The sequence below is a fragment of the Panulirus ornatus genome, chromosome 7 (assembly GCF_036320965.1).
Source record: "Panulirus ornatus isolate Po-2019 chromosome 7, ASM3632096v1, whole genome shotgun sequence".
NCBI classification, from domain to species: domain Eukaryota; kingdom Metazoa; phylum Arthropoda; class Malacostraca; order Decapoda; family Palinuridae; genus Panulirus; species Panulirus ornatus.
In genome coordinates this window covers 16,859,207-16,873,547 of record NC_092230.1, presented here as the reverse complement: position 1 = coordinate 16,873,547, position 14,341 = coordinate 16,859,207, and the positions used below count along the sequence as shown (strand labels likewise).

Here is a 14,341-nt window from a genome sequence, read left to right as displayed (position 1 = left end):
ATTTTTAGTAATTGTTAATAAAGCTTCCGAAGGTGAAGCAGTACTGAAAATAGGAAAGTACTAATTATGCACCTGGTTGTGAGAAGAAAGATCATGAGAGGCAAGTGATTTGGAAGCAGCTAAGTGAGTATGTTAGCAGCTTTGATGCACGAGACTGGGCTATAGTGATGCATGTGGCATGAGAAAGATGGGAGGTGGGCAAATTAGAAAGGGCAGGGAGTGGTGGGATGAAGAAGTAAGGTTGTTAGTGAAAGAGAATACAGAGGCGTTTGGACGATACTTGCAGGGAAGGAGTGCAGAGGAAGCGGCAGGAGGTCAAGAAAAATGCTCATGGGTTGAAAAAGAGGGCAAATGAGACTTGGGATGAGAGAGAATCATTAAACTTTAGGGACGATAAAAGGATGTTTTGGAAGGAGGTAAATGATGTGTGTAAGACAATAGAACAAATGGGAACATCAGTGAAGGGGGCAAGTGTAAAGGTAGTAATGATTACTAATGAAGTAAGAAGAAGATGGAGTGAGTATTTTGAAGGTTTATTGAATGTGTTTGATGATGGAGTGGCTGATATAGGGTGTTTTGGTAAGGGTGGTGTGCTAAGTGAGAGGGTCAGGGAGAATGGTTTGGTAAACAGAGGAGAGGTAGTGAAAGCTCTGCGGAAGATGAAAGTCAGCAAGGGGGCATGTTTGGATGGGATTGCAGTGGAATTTATTGATAAAGGGGGTGACTTTGTTGTTGATTGGTTGGTAAGGATATTCAGTGTATGTATGGATTATGGTGAAGTGCTTGAGGATTGGCGGAATGCATGCATAGTGCCATTGTGCAAAGGCAAAGGGGATAAAGGTGAGTGTACAAACTACAAAAGCATAAGTTTGTTGAGTATACCTGGGAGATTATTTGGGAGGGTATTGATTGAGAGGGGTAAAGGCATGTACAGAGCATCAGATTGCAGAAGAGCAGTGTAGTTTCAGAAGTGTTTCCTATGAAGAATGAATGTGAGAAACAGAAAAACAGAATGATTTGTATGTAGCATTTATGGATCTGGGGAAGGCATATGATAGTACTGATAGAGATGCTTTGTGGAAGGTTTTAAGAGTATATGATGTGGGAGGTAAGTTGCTCGAAGCTGTGGCAAGTTTTTACCAAGGATGTAAGGCATGTGTATGAGTAGGGGGACAGGAGAGTGATTGGTTCCCAGGGAATGTCAAGTTTGGTGCAGGGATATGAGATGTTCCCATGGTTGTTTGATTTTTTATGGATGGGGTGGTTAGGGAGGTAAATCCAAGAGTTTCAGAGAGAGGGGTGAGTATGCAGTCTGTTGCAGATGAGAGGACCTGGGAAGTGAGTCAGTTGTTCACTGATGATACAGTTCTGATGGCAGATTGGGATAACAAACTGCAGAGGTTGGTGACTGAGTTTGGTAAAGTGTATGCAAGGAGAAAGTTAAGAGTAAATGTGAATAAGAGCAAGGCTATTAGGTTCAGTAGGGTTGAGGGAGAAGTTAATTGGGATGTAAGTTTAAATAGAGAGATATTGGAAGAAGTGAAGTGTTTTAGATATCTGGGAGTGGACTTAACTGTAGATGGAACCATGGAAGTGGATGTGAGTCACAGGGTAGGGGAGGGTGGGAAGGTTCTGGGAGTGATGAAGAATGTGTGGAAGGAGAGAACATTATCTTGAAGAGGAAAATGGGTGTGTTTGAAGAAGTAGTAGTAGAGGCATGGGCTATAAATAGGGTTGTACGGAGGAAGGGGGATGTGTTGGAACTGAAACGTTTGAGGACTGTGTGGTGAGAGATGGTTTCATTGAGTAAGTGATGAAAGGGTTAAAGAGATGTGTGGAAATAAAAAGATTGTGGTTGAGAAAGCAGAAGAGGGTGTGTTGAAATGGATTAGACATAAGTAGAGAATAAGTGAGGAAAGATTGACAAAAGAGGATACATGTGTTAGAGGTTGAGAGAACAAGGAGAAACGGGAGACCAAATTGGCGGTGGAAGGATGGTGTGAAAAAGAGTTTGAGCGATCGGGGCCTGAACAGAAAGGAAAATGAAAGGCATGCAAGGAATAGAGTGAATTGAAATGATGTGGTATACTGGGGTTGATGTGCTGTCACTGAACTGAAATAGGGCATGTGAAGCGTCTGGGGTAAACCATTGAAAGGTCTGTGGGGCCTGGATGTGGATAGGGAGCTGTGGTTTCAGTGCATTACACATAACAGCTAGAGACTGAGTGTGAACGAATGTGGCCTTTTGTCTGTATTCCTAGTGCTGCCTTGCTGAAGCAGGGGATAGCATTGCTGTTTTCTTGTGGGGCAGGGTAGTGACAGGTATTGATGAAGGCACTCATTAATATGTCTGCGTGTGTATACATATGTGTACATTGAGATGTATAGGTATGTATATTTGCGTGTGTGGACGTGTATGTATATACATGTGTATGTGGGTGGGTTGGGCCATTCTTTCGTTTGTTTCCTTGCGCTACCTCGCTAACGCGGGAGACAGCAACAAAGTAAAATAAATAAAATAAAATGTTGATATGTATATGTATGTATGTATGTATGTATGTATATGTATGTATATGGTTGTCTGTGAGTGTATATATATATATATATATATAAAAGGGGAGGGAGTGGGGGGCTGGAAATCCTCCCCTCTCATTTTTTTTTTAATTTTCCAAAAGAAGGAACAGAGAAGGGGGCCAGGTGAGGATTTCCCTCAAAGGCCCAGTCCTCTCTTCTTAACGCTACCTCGCTGATGCGGGAAATGGCGAATAGTATGAAAGAAAGAATATATATATATATATATATATATATTTTTTTTTTTTTTTTTTTTTTTTTTGCTTTGTCGCTGTCTCCCGCGTTTGCGAGGTAGCGCAAGGAAACAGACGAAAGAAATGGCCCTACCCACCCCCATACACATGTATATACATACGTCCACACACGCAAATATACATACCTACACAGCTTTCCATGGTTTACCCCAGACCCTTCACATGCCTTGATTCAATCCACTGACAGCACGTCAACCCCGGTATACCACATCGCTCCAATTCACTCTATTCCTTGCCCTCCTTTCACCCTCCTGCATGTTCAGGCCCCGATCACACAAAATCTTTTTCACTCCATCTTTCCACCTCCAATTTGGTCTCCCTCTTCTCCTCGTTCCCTCCACCTCCGACACATATATCCTCTTGGTCAATCTTTCCTCACTCATTCTCTCCATGTGACCAAACCATTTCAAAACACCCTCTTCTGCTCTCTCAACCACGCTCTTTTTATTTCCACACATCTCTCTCACCCTTACGTTACTTACTCGATCAAACCACCTCACACCACACATTGTCCTCAAACATCTCATTTCCAGCACATCCATCCTCCTGCGCACAACTCTATCCATAGTCCACGCCTCGTAACCATACAACATTGTTGGAACCACTATTCCTTCAAACATACCCATTTTTGCTTTCCGAGATAATGTTCTCGACTTCCACACATTCTTCAAGGCTCCCAGAATTTTCGCCCTCTCCCCCACCCTATGATCCACTTCCGCTTCCATGTTTCCATCCGCTGCCAGATCCACTCCCAGATATCTAAAACACTTCACTTCCTCCAGTTTTTCTCCATTCAAACTCACCTCCCAATTGACTTGACCCTCAACCCTACTGTACCTAATAACTTTGCTCTTATTCACATTTACTCTTAACTTTCTTCTTTCACACACTTTACCAAACTCAGTCACCAGCTTCTGCAGTTTCTCACATGAATCAGCCACCAGCGCTGTATCATCAGCGAACAACAACTGACTCACTTCCCAAGCTCTCTCATCCCCAACAGACTTCATCCTTGCCCCTCTTTCCAAAACTCTTGCATTCACCTCCCTAACAACCCCATCCATAAACAAATTAAACAACCATGGAGACATCACACACCCCTGCCGCAAACCTACATTCACTGAGAACCAATCACTTTCCTCTCTCCCTACACGTACACATGCCTTACATCCTCGATAAAAACTTTTCACTGCTTCTAACAACTTGCCTCCCACACCATATATTCTTAATATCTTCCACAGAGCATCTCTATCAACTCTATCATATGCCTTCTCCAGATCCATAAATGCTACATACAAATCCATTTGCTTTTCTAAGTATTTCTCACATACATATATATATATATATATATATATATATATATATATATATATATATATATATATATATGTGTGGAAGAAGAAAGTTAAGAGTAAATGTGAATAAGAGCAAGGTTATTAGGTACAGTAGGGTTGAGGGTCAAGTCAATTGGGAGGTGAGTTTGAATGGAGAAAAACTGGAGGAAGTGAAGAGTTTTAGATATCTGGGAGTGGATCTGGCAGCGGATGGAACCATGGAAGCGGAAGTGGATCATAGGGTGGGGGAGGGGGCGAAAATTCTGGGGGCCTTGAAGAATGTGTGGAAGTCAAGAACATTATCTCGGAAAGCAAAAATGGGTATGTTTGAAGGAATAGTGGTTCCAACAATGTTGTATGGTTGCGAGGCGTGGGCTATGAACAGAGTTGTGCGCAGGAGGATGGAGGTGCTGGAAATGAGATGTTTGAGGACAATGTGTGGTGTGAGGTGGTTTGATCGAGTGAGTAACGTAAGGGTAAGAGAGATGTGTGGAAATGAAAAGAGCGTGGTTGAGAGAGCAGAAGAGGGTGTTTTGAAGTGGTTTGGGCACATGGAGAGAATGAGTGAGGAAAGATTGACCAAGAGGATATATGTGTCGGAGGTGGAGGGAACGAGGAGAAGAGGGAGGCCAAATTGGAGGTGGAAAGATGGAGTGAAAAAGATTTTGTGTGATCGGGGCCTGAACATGCAGGAGGGTGAAAGGAGGGCAAGGAATAGAGTGAATTGGAGCGATGTGGTATACCGGGGTTGACGTGCTGTCAGTGGATTGAATCAAGGCATGTGAAGCGTCTGGGGTAAACCATGGAAAGCTGTGTAGGTATGTATATTTGCGTGTGTGGACGTATGTATATACATGTGTATGGGGGGGGTTGGGCCATTTCTTTCGTCTGTTTCCTTGCGCTACCTCGCAAACGCGGGAGACAGCGGCAAAAAAAAAAAAAAAAATATATATATATATATATATATATATATATATATATATATATATATATATATATATATATATATTATAAATGCATTATATATATATATAATAATATATATATATATGATAATATATAATAAAAATTATATTTTTTTTTTAATACTGATTTCGACATTTCCTCCCGGATAGCGAAGTAGCGTTAAGAACAGAGGACTGGGGCCTTTGAGGGGAAATCCTCCTGGCCCTCATCACTGTTCCTTCTTTTGAAAATTAAAACAAAAAAAACGAGAGGGGAGGATTTCCAGCCCCTGCTACCCTTCTTTTAGGAGTCGCCTTCATGACACGTAGGGAAATACGTTTGAAATAATTCTTTCTCCCCTAACCATATATAAATATATATATATTAATTTATATCAATATATATATATATATGATATATATATATATATATTTTTTTTTTTTTTTTTTTTTTTTTTTTGCTTTGTCGCTGTATCCCGCGTTTGCGAGGTAGCGCAAGGAAACAGACGAAAGAAATGGCCCCACCCCCCCCCATACCCATGTATATACAAACGTCCACACGACGCAAATATACATACCTACACAGCTTTCCATGGTTTACCCCAGACGCTTCACATGCCTTGATTCAATCCACTGACAGCACGTCAACCCCGGTATACCACATCGCTCCAATTCACTCTATTCCTTGCCCTCCTTTCACCCTCCTGCATGTTCAGGCCCCGATCACACAAAATCTTTTTCACTCCATCTTTCCACCTCCAATTTGGTCTCCCTCTTCTCCTCGTTCCCTCCACCTCCGACACATATATCCTCTTGGTCAATCTTTCCTCACTCATTCTCTCCATGTGACCAAACCATTTCAAAACACCCTCTTCTGCTCTCTCAACCACGCTCTTTTTATTTCCACACATCTCTCTCACCCTTACGTTACTTACTCGATCAAACCACCTCACACCACACATTGTCCTCAAACATCTCATTTCCAGCACATCCATCCTCCTGCGCACAACTCTATCCATAGTCCACGCCTCGTAACCATACAACATTGTTGGAACCACTATTCCTTCAAACATACCCATTTTTGCTTTCCGAGATAATGTTCTCGACTTCCACACATTCTTCAAGGCTCCCAGAATTTTCGCCCTCTCCCCCACCCTATGATCCACTTCCGCTTCCATGTTTCCATCCGCTGCCAGATCCACTCCCAGATATCTAAAACACTTCACTTCCTCCAGTTTTTCTCCATTCAAACTCACCTCCCAATTGACTTGACCCTCAACCCTACTGTACCTAATAACTTTGCTCTTATTCACATTTACTCTTAACTTTCTTCTTTCACACACTTTACCAAACTCAGTCACCAGCTTCTGCAGTTTCTCACATGAATCAGCCACCAGCGCTGTATCATCAGCGAACAACAACTGACTCACTTCCCAAGCTCTCTCATCCCCAACAGACTTCATCCTTGCCCCTCTTTCCAAAACTCTTGCATTCACCTCCCTAACAACCCCATCCATAAACAAATTAAACAACCATGGAGACATCACACACCCCTGCCGCAAACCTACATTCACTGAGAACCAATCACTTTCCTCTCTCCCTACACGTACACATGCCTTACATCCTCGATAAAAACTTTTCACTGCTTCTAACAACTTGCCTCCCACACCATATATTCTTAATATCTTCCACAGAGCATCTCTATCAACTCTATCATATGCCTTCTCCAGATCCATAAATGCTACATACAAATCCATTTGCTTTTCTAAGTATTTCTCACATACATATATATATATATATATATATATATATATATATATATATATATATATATGTGTGGAAGAAGAAAGTTAAGAGTAAATGTGAATAAGAGCAAGGTTATTAGGTACAGTAGGGTTGAGGGTCAAGTCAATTGGGAGGTGAGTTTGAATGGAGAAAAACTGGAGGAAGTGAAGAGTTTTAGATATCTGGGAGTGGATCTGGCAGCGGATGGAACCATGGAAGCGGAAGTGGATCATAGGGTGGGGGAGGGGGCGAAAATTCTGGGGGCCTTGAAGAATGTGTGGAAGTCAAGAACATTATCTCGGAAAGCAAAAATGGGTATGTTTGAAGGAATAGTGGTTCCAACAATGTTGTATGGTTGCGAGGCGTGGGCTATGAACAGAGTTGTGCGCAGGAGGATGGAGGTGCTGGAAATGAGATGTTTGAGGACAATGTGTGGTGTGAGGTGGTTTGATCGAGTGAGTAACGTAAGGGTAAGAGAGATGTGTGGAAATGAAAAGAGCGTGGTTGAGAGAGCAGAAGAGGGTGTTTTGAAGTGGTTTGGGCACATGGAGAGAATGAGTGAGGAAAGATTGACCAAGAGGATATATGTGTCGGAGGTGGAGGGAACGAGGAGAAGAGGGAGGCCAAATTGGAGGTGGAAAGATGGAGTGAAAAAGATTTTGTGTGATCGGGGCCTGAACATGCAGGAGGGTGAAAGGAGGGCAAGGAATAGAGTGAATTGGAGCGATGTGGTATACCGGGGTTGACGTGCTGTCAGTGGATTGAATCAAGGCATGTGAAGCGTCTGGGGTAAACCATGGAAAGCTGTGTAGGTATGTATATTTGCGTGTGTGGACGTATGTATATACATGTGTATGGGGGGGGTTGGGCCATTTCTTTCGTCTGTTTCCTTGCGCTACCTCGCAAACGCGGGAGACAGCGGCAAAAAAAAAAAAAAAAAATATATATATATATATATATATATATATATATATATATATATATATATATATATATATATATATGTATATATATATATATATATATATATATATATATATATATATATATATATATATATATTATATTTTTTTTTTAATACTATTCGACATTTCCCGCGATAGCGAGGTAGCGTTAAGAACAGAGGACTGGGCCTTTGAGGGAATATCCTCACCTGGCCCTCTTCTCTGTTCCTTCTTTTGGAAAATTAAAACAAAAAAAACGAGAGGGGAGGATTTCCAGCCCCCTGCTCCCTTCCCTTTTAGTCGCCTTCTATGACACGTAGGGAATACGTTTGAAATATTCTTTCTCCCCTATCCATATATATATATATATATATATATATATATATATATATATATATATATATATATATATATATATATTTTTTTTTTTTTTTTTTTTTTTTTTGTCGCTGTCTCCCGCGTTTGTGAGGTAGCGCAAGGAAACAGACGAAAGAAATGGCCCAACCCCCCCATACACATGTATATACATGCGTCCACACACGCAAATATACATACCTACACAGCTTTCCATGGTTTACCCCAGACGCTTCACATGCCTTGATTCAATCCACTGACAGCACATCAACCCCGGTATACCACATCGCTCCAATTCACTCTATTCCTTGCCCTCATATATGTATATGCATTCGTAGGTTATTCTTGGTCTATATCCTGGCTCTAACTCGCTGACCTGCGAAACAGCAGTTATGTATATAAGCAGTGAAAAGGTTTTATCGACGATGTAAGGCATGTGTATGAGTAGGAAGAGAGGAAAGTGATTGGTTACCAGTGAATGTCAGTTTGTGGCAGGGGTGTGTACAGATGTCTCCATGGCTTTTTAATTTGGTTATGGATGGGGTGGTTAGGGAGGTGAATGCAAGAGTTTTGAAGAGGGGCAAGTATGCAGTCTGTTGTGGATGAGAGGGCTTGGGAAGTGAGTCAGTTGTTGTTCACCAGTGATACAGCTCTGATGGCTGATTCTGATGAGAAACTGTAGAAGTTGGTGACCGAGTTTGGAAAAGTGTGTGAAAGGAAAAAGTTGAGAGTAAATTTGAATATGAGCAAAGTTATTAGGTTCATTGGGTTGAGGGACAAGTTAATTGGGATGTAAGTTTGAATGGAGAAAAATTGGAGGAAGTGAAGTGTTTTGAATGTATGGGAGTGGACTTAGCAGCAGATAGAACCATGGAAGCTAAAGTGAGTCATAGGGTGGGGGAGGGGGTGAAGGTTCTGGCAGCATTGAAGAATGAGCGGAAGGAGAGAACATTATCTCAGAGAGCAAAAATGGGTATGTTGGAAGGAATAGGAGTTCCAACAGTGTTATATGGTTGCGAGGCATGGGCTATTGATAGGGTTGTATGGAGGAAGGTATATGTGTTGGAAATGAAATGTTTGAGGACAATATTTGGCATTAGATGGTTTGATCAAGTAAGTAATGAAAGGGTAAGAGAGATGTGTGGAAATAGAAAGAGTGTTGTTAAGAGAGCAGAAGAGGGTGTGTTGAAATTGTATGTACGTATGAAAAGATTGACAAAGAGGATATATGTGCCAGAGTGGAGGGAACAAGGAGAAGTGGAAGACTAAATTGGAGGTGGAAGGATAGAGTGAAGAAGATTCGATCGGGGCCTGAACATACAGGAGGATGAAAGGCTTGTAAAGAACAGAGTGAATTGGAATGATGTAGTATACCAGGGTTGACGTGCTGTCAGTGGACTGAACCAGGGCATGTGAAGCATCTGGGGTAAGCCATGGAAAGGTCTGTGGGGCCTGGATGTGGATAGGGAGCTGTGGTTTCGGTGCATTACATATGACAGCTAGAGACTGAGTGTGAACGAATGTGGCCTTTTTTGTCAGTATTCTTGGCATTACTGTGCTGAAGCAGGGGATAGCGTATGTACATGTACATGTATGTATACGTACATGTTTATGTATGTAGTGTCTGCATATGTGCATTTTTGTGTATGTTAATATGTATGTGTATATGTATATGTGTGTATGTGCGTATGTGGGCATCTATGTATATATGTGTATATGGGTAGATGGGCCATTCTTCATCTGTTTCCTTGCACTTTCTAGCTGATGTGGGAAATAGTGATTATGTATAGAAGCAGTGAAAGGTTTTACCAAGGATGTAAGGCAAGTTTACAAGTAGGAAGAGAGGAAAGTGATTGGTTCCCAGTGAATGTCAGTTTGTGGCAGGGGTGCGTCATGTCTCCATGACTGTTTAATTTGTTTATGGATTGGGTCGTTAGGGAACTAGATGCAGGAGTTTTGGAGAGAGGCAAGTGTGCAATCTGGTATGGATGAGAGGGCTTGGGAAGAGAGTCACTTGTTATTTGCTGATGGAACAGCGCTGTTGGCTGATTTGGGTGAGAAACTGCAGAAGTTGAAAGCTAAATTTTGCAAAGTGTGTGAAAGAAGAAAGTTGAGAGTAAAAGTGAATAAGAGCAAGGCTATTATGTGGAGTAGAGTGGAGGATCAAGTGGAGGTAAGTTTGAATGGAGAAAAACTGGAGGAAGTGAAGTGTTTTAGTTATGTGGGAGTGGACTTAGCAGTGGATGGAACCATGGAAGCGGAAGTGAGTCACAGGGTGGGGGAGGGGGCGAAGGTTCTGGGAGCTTTGAAGAATGCGTGGAAGCCGAGAATGTAATTTGGAGAGAAAAAAATGGGTCTGTTTGTAGGAATATTGGTTCCAACATTGTTACACAGTTGCGAAGCATGGGCGGAAGAGGGTGGATGTGTTGAAAGTGAAATGTTTGAGGACAGTATGTGGTCTGAGGTGGTTTGATCGAGTAAGTAATGTAAGGGTAAGAGAGATGTGTGGAAATAGAATGAGTGTGGTTGAGAAAGCAGAAGAGGGTGTATTGAAATGGTTTGGTCACATGGAGAGAATGAATGAGAAAAAATTGACAAAGAGGATATATGTGTCTGAGGTGGAGGGAAGAAGAAGTGGGAGACCAAATTGGAGGTGGAAAGATGGAGTGAAAAAGATTTTGAGCAATTGGGGCCTGAACATACAGGAAGGAGAAAGGAGTGCAAGGAATAAAGGGAATTGGCATGATGTGGTATAATGGGTTCGATGTGCTGTCATTAGATTGAACCAGGGCATGTGAAACATCTTGGGTAAACCATGGAAAGCTCTATGGGGCCTGGATGTAGAAAAGGAGCTCTGGTTTTGGTGCATTATACATGACATTTGTTGACTGAGTGTGAACAAATTTAGCCATTCTGTCTTTTCCTGGCACTACCTCACTGGAGGGTGGGAGGTGCTGTTTCCTGTATGGTAGGGTAGTGACTGGAATGGAAGAGGTTAGCAAGTGTGAATATGTATATGTGTATATATGTATATATCTGTGTATGTATATCCATGTATATGTTGAAATGCATATGTATGAATATGTGTATGTATGAGCATTTATGTATATGTATATGTATGTGTATATAAGTGGTTGGACCATTCTTCTACTGTTTCCTGCACAACCTGTTTCCTGCACAGCTTGGGAAGTGAGTCAGTTGTTCTTCAATGATACAGCACTGGTGGCTGATTCTGGTGAGAAACTGCAGAAGCTGGTGACTGAGTTCAGTAAAGTGTGTGAAAGAAGAGAGCTGAAAGTAAATGTGAATAAGAGCAAGGTTATTAGGTACAGTAGGGTTGAGGGACAAGTCAATTGGGAGGTAAGTTTGAATGGAGAGAAACTGGAGGAAGTGAAGTGTTTTAGATATCTGGGAGTGGATTTGGCAGCGGATGGAACCATGGAAACGGAAGTGAATCATAGGGTGGGGGAGGGGGCGAAAGTTCTGGGAGCATTGAAAAATGTGTGGAAGTCGAGAACGTAGTCTTGGAAAGCAAAAATTGGTATGTTTGAAGGAATAGTGGTTCCAACAATGATATATGGTTGCGGGGTGTGGGCTATAGATAGAGTTGTGTGGAGGAGGGTGGATGTGCTGGAAATGAGATGTTTGATGACAATATGTGGTGTGAGGTGGTTTGATCAAGTAAGTAATGAAAGAGTAAGAGATCTGTCTGGTAATAAAAAGAGTGTGGTTGAAGGAGAAGAAGAGGATGTTTTGAAATGGTTTGGTCACATGGAGAGAATGAGTGAGGAAAGATTGACCAAGAGGATATATATGTCAGAGGTGGAGGGAACGAGGAGAAGTGGGAGACCAAATTGGTGGTGGAAAGATGGAGTGAAAAAGATTTTGAGTGATCGGGGCCTGAACATGCAGGAGGGTGAAAAGCGTGTAAGGAATAAAGTGAATTGGAACGATGTGGTTTACCGGGGTCGACGTGCTGTCAATGGATTGAACCAGAGCATGTGAAGTGTCTGGAAAAAACATGGAAAGTTTTGTGGGGCCTGGATGTGGAAAGGGAGCTGTGATTTCAGTGCATTATACATGACAGCTAGAGACTGAGTGTGAACGAATGTGGCCTTTATTGTCTTTTCCTAGTGCTACCCCGTGCACATGCAAGGGGAGGGGGTTGTCATTTCATGTGTGGCGGGGTGGCGACAGGAATGAATTAGGGCAGACAGTATACGCTCAACTGCCACATTACTCACCTTTGCATTTAAATCACCCATCACTATTGCCTGGTCTCATGCATCAAAGCTGCAAGCACACTCACCCAGCTGCTCCCAAAACACTTGCCTCATGATCTTTTTTCTCATGACCAGGTGCATAGATGCCAATAATCACCCATCTCTCTTCATCCACTTTTAGTTTTACCCATATCAAACTAGAGTTTACTTTCTTACACTCTATCACATACTCACCACAATTCCTGCTTCAGGAGTAGTAGTGCTACTTCCTTTGCTCTTGTCCTCTCACCAACCCCTGACTTTACTCCAAAGCCATTCCCAAACCACTCCTCCCCTTTACCCTTGAGCTTCATTTCACTCAGAGCCAAAACTTCCAGGTTCCTTTCCTCAAACATATGACCTATCTCTCCTTTTTTCTCATCCTGGTTACATCCACACACATTTAGACACCCCAATCTGAGCCTTCGAGGAGGATGAGCACTCCCTGCATGACTCCTTCTTCTGTTTCCCCTTTTAGAAAGTTAAAATACAAGGAGGGGAGGGTTTCTAGCCCCTTGCTACTCTCCATTTCAGTTGCCTTCTGTGACATGCGGGGAATGTGTGGGAAGTATTCTTTCTCCTGTCCCAAGGGGCGAAAGTTCTGGGAGCGTTCAACCTGTGTGGAAGGTGAGAACATTTTCTCAGAAAGCAAAATTGGGGATGTTTGAAGGAATAGTGGTTCCAACAATGTTATAGGTTGCGTGGCATGGGCTATTGATAGGGTTTTGTGGAGGAGGGTGAATGTGTTGGAAATGAGATGTTTGAGGACCCCCACCCCCCGCACATGCGCGAGGTAGCGCTAGGAAAAAACAACAAAGGCCACTTTCGTTCACACTCAGTCTGTAGCTGTCATGTGTAATGCACCAAAGCTACAGCTCCCTTTCCACATCCAGGCCCGACAAAAGTTTCCATGGTTTATCCCAGACGCTTCACATGCCCTGGTTCAGTCCATTGACAGCACGTTGACCCCGTTATACCACATCGTTCCCATTTACTCTATTCCTTGCACGCCTTTCACCCTCCTTTGTGTTCAGGCCCCAATTGCTAAAATTCTATTTCACTCCATCCTTCCATCTCGTAAATAGTCTCCCACTTCTCCTCGTTCCCTCCACCTCTGACACATATATTATCTTTGTCAATCTTTCCTCACTCATTCTCTGCATGTTCCCTCCACTTCTGACACATATATCCTCTTTGTCAATATTTCCTCACTCATTCTCTGCATGTGACCAAATCATTTCAATACACCCTCTTCTACTCTCTCAACCACACTCTTTTTATTGCCACACATCTCTCTTACCCTTCCATTACTTACTCGATCAAACCACCTCACACCACATATTGTCCTCAAACATCTCATTTCCAACATATCCATCCTCCTCCGCACAACCCTCTCAGTAGCCCATCCTTCCACCTCCAGGTTGGTCTCTTGCTTCTCCTTGTTCCCTCCGTCCCTGATACATATATCCTCTTTGTCAACCTTTCTTCACTTATGCTTTCCATATGTGGCCTTTCTTCATCTTTTTCCTGCACTACCTCAATGATATAGGGGTGGCAATCAGATATGGGGAAGAGAAGAGAATGTATATGTTATTTTTTTCCTTTCCTTCATGCATTTGTGTTGTTTCTTGTGGGGCGGGGTGGCATTGGGAATGAATGAAGGCAAGCAAGTGTTGATATATTTATGTGTATATATGTATGTGTATGTGTACGTGTAGGAAGAGAGGAAATGTAGGTGAATGTACCTACAGTGAATGTAGGTTTGCGGCAGGGGTGTGTGATGTCTCCATGGTTGTTTAATTTGTTTATGGATGGGGTTGTTAGGGAGGTGAATGCAAGAGTTTTGGAAAGAGGGGCAAGTATGAAGTCTGTTGTGGATGAGAGAGCTTGGGA

The 14,341-nt window shown here is 42.4% G+C and overlaps 1 protein-coding gene across 6 annotated transcripts in view; it reads left to right on the top strand.

Annotated features, from left to right (window-relative positions):
- LOC139749432 (uncharacterized) overlaps window positions 1-14,341 on the top strand; it is a 457,243-nt gene that overhangs the window by 174,882 nt on the left and 268,020 nt on the right. The gene's annotated exons all lie outside the window — the stretch shown is intronic.